Genomic DNA, 5,099 nt, shown 5'->3' with positions numbered 1-5,099 from the left:
AACCCTTTTCCAGGCTGCAGATGGCTGCCTTCTGTTTCCTCACACAATGAAAGGAGTGAAGGAGCCACCCCACTCGCCCTGCCCCTAGCCTCCTTGATAAGGCACTAATCCCGTGTGTGAGGGTTCCACCCTCATGACCTAATCCTCTCCAAAGGCCACAACTCTTAATATCATCACCCTGGGGGTGAGAATTTCAGCATATGAATTTCGGGAGAATGACACAAACATTCAGACCATAGCAGCTTGCAAAGATATTTTTGTAAATATTCAAACTAGTTGCTAACATTTAAATCAGGAAATTTCACAAATTTCATGGCAGCCTCTCTGGGAAAAAAAAATTCTATTTTTTTTTTTTTTGATAACATTAGGCTTCCATTCCCATGTCCTCCATTGCCTGGAGCTGGATAGCAGCTCCCTCTTTGCATGAAGCATGAGCTGTCCTCTTCCACAGCCCCCACGTGTCCATTCCTCCCACTCACCTGCCTGGTTTGTGTGAGCAGGGCTGGTATCGATGGCTGACAGGGCCTGCTCTGAGCCCACTGGGCCCAGGTGGTTCCAGTTGTTAAATATTTTGAATATCTCCCCTGCTTGGAGCCATTTGAGTTGCTAACCTTGCTCTACAAAGAAGCAGCTGTCAGCTTCTTGCTAAAAAATAAATTTAAATTCTGACTCCAGGGTCATTCTGTTACACTGATTAATCTGTTAGATTGTCAGTATTTGCCACCATTTCATTTGTGGGAAGCAGAGCTTCTAGATTGAGTCTAAGAGGAATTCAGAAAGTCTGGCCATGTCTGTTGTCTGTGCTGATAGAGTTTTCCAGGGTGCCCTGGAAAGCCAATTTGCATGAGGGCTGAGGCCCCTCCTGGGGGACAATTCATCCTGATGAAATGGGAGAACCAGGTACGGAGAGCCTGGCCTTGTCAGAGAAAGCTCAGTTGTCAGATAATGGCATGGTGCCTGACACCTGATTTCTCCCAGCTCCTATTGGCTTCTCTGTAGCCTTAGAGCACACAGCAACAGGTAGGGAAGGAAGAGTTTTTCTTTACAAACTCTGGGGTATCTCTCTGACAGAGCTGGACGTAAAAGAGATGAAGAGACATTCTTCCCTCATTACACCACAGACAACCCACCTGTGTTTTATTCTACACACTATGAGCACACCTGTTATATTATTGGCAGGGCCTGGCAGACACTTTAGTGCTGTTGGAGAAGATGTGTGGGCCCCTGTTGATGGTTTTGGGTCCTATCTAACCTCCCCCCACACCCTTCCATGTCCTTAAATTGTTGGAAACAGATACAGGAGGCAAATGGGCTCAGATTAAATGGAGCATGTGGCAGGACAGTTATACTGGCTGTAATTTTCTTAAAATACTTTGGTGTAGATGATGTGCATATGTGTGAAGTTAAGTTTAATATGTACCCTGGGAGTGTAGGTTAACATTTCAAGCATTCATAGTCTGTTTACCTATTACTACATAGAAATCCACCCTAACATTTGGTAGGTTATGAAAGCAATATGTGAATCTCTCTCATGGTTCTGTGGTTGAATGGTCTCAGCCGGGCAGTTCTCAGAGTCTTTCATGTGCTTGCAGCCTGATGGCAGCAGGGGCTGGAGGCATCTGGAGGCTCATCTGCCTGGATATCCAAGATGATTTCTTTCCTCATGTGTCCAGTGCTTGGGCTGGGATGGCTGGAACAATGAGACTAGCTGGGCATCTGTTTCTCCCTTTGGTCTCCCCACGGGGCTAGCTTGGGCTTCCTCACATTATGGTGATCTCAGGGAGCCAGACTTCCAAGAGAACATTCCAGGAGACCCATGCTAAGGCTCCAAGGCTTCTTATCACTTAGCCCTGGAAGTCACGTGACATCACATCTCCTGCCAACAATGCTGACTGTGATGGTAGATTTTGTGTATCAAACTGGCTAGGCTGCAGTACCCAGATAGTTGTTCAAACATTATTCTAGATGTTTCTGTGAAGGTATCTTTTAAAGATGAGATTAACATTTACATCAGACTTTCAGAGTAAAGCAGATGGCCCTCTCTAGTGAGGGTGGGCCTCATCCAATTAGTTGAAGGCCTTAAGAGAGAAAAAGGACTGTTCTCCCTTGAGGAAGAGGGAATTCTGCCCATTGACTGCCTTTGAACATGAATGACAGCGTTTCTCCCCTGAGTCTCCAGCCTGCCGGTCTGCCCCATAGATTTGACTTGTCAGCCTCCCTAGTTTCATGAGCCAATTCCTTAAAATCCCTCCCTGCCTTTCTCTCTCTCTGTTTCTCTATCTCTATTTCTATTTCTATCTATCTATATCCTATTGGCCTAGTTTCAGAGGGAGGGGAATTAGATTTCCAAATAGAGGAGCATAAAAAATGTTCAGCCAGCTCTAATCCATCATAATTCTCATCTGAAATTCCCACTGTCTGGGTAATTAGCTGGGATTTGAAAGAGCCTAACGAGGACTCCACCTTCCAGAGGTGGCTTCAAATATCTTGATCTGAAATCTCCAGTGAGGGGTTTTTATTTGCATAAGGGATGTGTAGAAATAATAATTTTCACCAGATGAGTGATTGGTTAAAAATATTTGCCTGCCAGAAATACTCTGCAGGGATCACCACCTTTGAGTCAAGGAGGTTTAAGACCCCGGCCAGGAAAATACGCCAGCACAAACTGAAGGTTAGAAGGTCACTTAGCTGTGTGTCCTCCAATTCTCAAAGGCACCTGTTGTTTGATCCAACTAAAAGGGAGTTGATTACAAATGAATGAAATTCTCTTGAAATTTTCTTATTGGAGAGCCCAAGTATAGAAAACAAGATGTCTCTGAGTTTACAGAACAGGTTGCATGATTATTTTGAGCCCACATGCTCTAAGAAATGATTACACAAACAGAAAATTTGGTCTAAGACTTGTTTTTGTTCTGACATGCTACATAGCAGTGAGCTATGGGGGAGGAGCCACTTAGCTCCCAGCTACCTCTAAAGGTTGGCTGTGACCAATATTGCCTCCTTGTTCCAAATCTGACAATGTTGGTCAGCCCTATGGGCTTAGGTGAGTTGGCAACAGAGCTTCTCTCTCTCACATAGACCTTGAGATTCACATGACTGCTTTGCATATTTAGTTGCAGGCTAACAAACTGGAACTGGGAAATTGGAAGCTTGGCTAGGCTGGCCTGCAGCAGGCCCTACTTCATCTGATTACTGGAAGGAGCAAGTGGCACAAGCAACCACCATGCTTGGCAAGAGTAGGTGGCTCCTGCTGTCCTTGCTTAGTGCAGCAGCCCTGCCCAGGACTAAGGTGGCCCAAGGAATGTCAGCTGGGCCCATCTCACCAATCATATTCATTACTCCTCCTTCCAAGGGGAGGAGCAGGGAAGAGCTGGAGGGGGTCACTCTACTGTTGTTCCTTTCCAGGGAATAGGGAAGAAGCCTCCCCTTGGAAACAAGAGAATAGAGGAAGGGATATCCCAGCAAAGGTATTTAAGACTCTTGCTGATAATCCTAGATACAGCTGCAGAGACAATGATGGAATCCTGCAGGGGCAGTGTAGACATGAACCACTGACATTGAGGATATTATTGTGACACTGTCCTCACACTGGTGATGGCTGAGGAGAGCCCTATTTTATCCACATGCATTAGTTGTTTCCTGATGGAGACATGAGGCTCAGGTCTGACATTCCCTATGAACTGCCCTTTCTTCAGCCACTTTGCGCCAGTACAGTTCTCTGACTATGGTGGGATCTAAATAAGTATTTGTTGAGTTAATGAGCCCAGCAATAAGAGGCCAGGGCAGGCAATGGGTCTGGTTGAACATTAGGGAGGTTCTTGGTATGTAATTTTACAAACTTGAATGATGTGCAGAGAAACAACCTCCTTTTAAATGAAAGCTGACTTGTGGACTTCCAGGGTTGATTTACCATTTTAATTTAATTTTTTTGTATGTTAAGGTATTTATTTTGAATTTCAGAAACTACAGTATTTTTTATTTTTAATTAAGAAAATACATTTTAGAATTTCTAGATAGGACTTTGAAAATAAACATAGCACAATATACACAAAAGTAAATGACATTACATTAAATTTTACATTGTTTTGCAGTTTCAAATTTCATATGAATGTTCTAAAACAAATTTTAAAATTCTTTTCAATGTTTTGCTTCCCTCGGTGTTCATTATTGCCTATTTATAAAGTCATAAAAGGCCGAAAAATAAGTTTCTACTCATATTGAAAACCTGATTTTTTTTTTCCTTAAAATGGGGGTCTCTCACTGTGTTGCCCAGGCTGGTCTCAAACTCCTGGGCTCAAGAGATTCCCCACCTCAGCCCGCTGAGTAGCTAGAACAATAGGCCTTCATGGCCACACCCAGCTGAAAGCCTGTTTTTTTTGTTGTTGTTGTTGTTTGTTTGTTTTTTTGAGACAGAGTCTGGCTGTCTCACCAGGCTGGAGTGCTATGGCATGATCTTGATTCACTGCAGCCTCTGCCTCCCTGGTTCAAGCGATTCTCCTGCCTCAGTCTCCCGAGTAGCTAGGACTATAGGCGCACACCACCAGGCCCAGATAATTTTTGTATTTTTAGTAGAGAGACGGGGTTTCACCATGTTGACTAGGATGGTCTCATTCTCTTGACCTCGTGATCTGCCTGCCTCGGCCTCCCAAAGTGCTAGGATTACGGGAGTGAGCCACCCTGCCTGACTGAAAGCCTATATTTTTATCCTCTGATGGACGAGAATGGAGGGGTATCTCCCACTCTCTAAGCTGGTCCAGTTCTAGTCCTAGGCCTGTAAATGTAGATCACAATCCTGATGAAGTCATGGGTTCCATCAGTGTTATTCTGGCATTGTTAGCGTAATTGTCATGAACATATTTAAAATATTTTAGGCCACTGAGCAGGTGTAGGTTGTCCCCATAGTCAGTAAGAGGAGAAAGGCCATTTCCTGCCTAACTTGATTCCACCTGAAATTATCCATTTGACTTTGGGACTTGACTGAATGTTGGTATGTTGGCTGAAATGACACCAAAATATTGACTGTAATGGCAAGGGTAAAATGTACTCCTCTGTTTTATTAATAGCTACTAATGTAATTATATATATATATATATATATAT

Source organism: Rhinopithecus bieti, unplaced genomic scaffold (genome assembly GCF_001698545.2).
Source record: "Rhinopithecus bieti isolate Rb0 unplaced genomic scaffold, ASM169854v2 scaffold_21542, whole genome shotgun sequence".
NCBI classification, from domain to species: domain Eukaryota; kingdom Metazoa; phylum Chordata; class Mammalia; order Primates; family Cercopithecidae; genus Rhinopithecus; species Rhinopithecus bieti.
The sequence above is the reverse complement of the archived record's forward strand: the minus strand, read 5'-3'. Positions refer to the sequence as shown.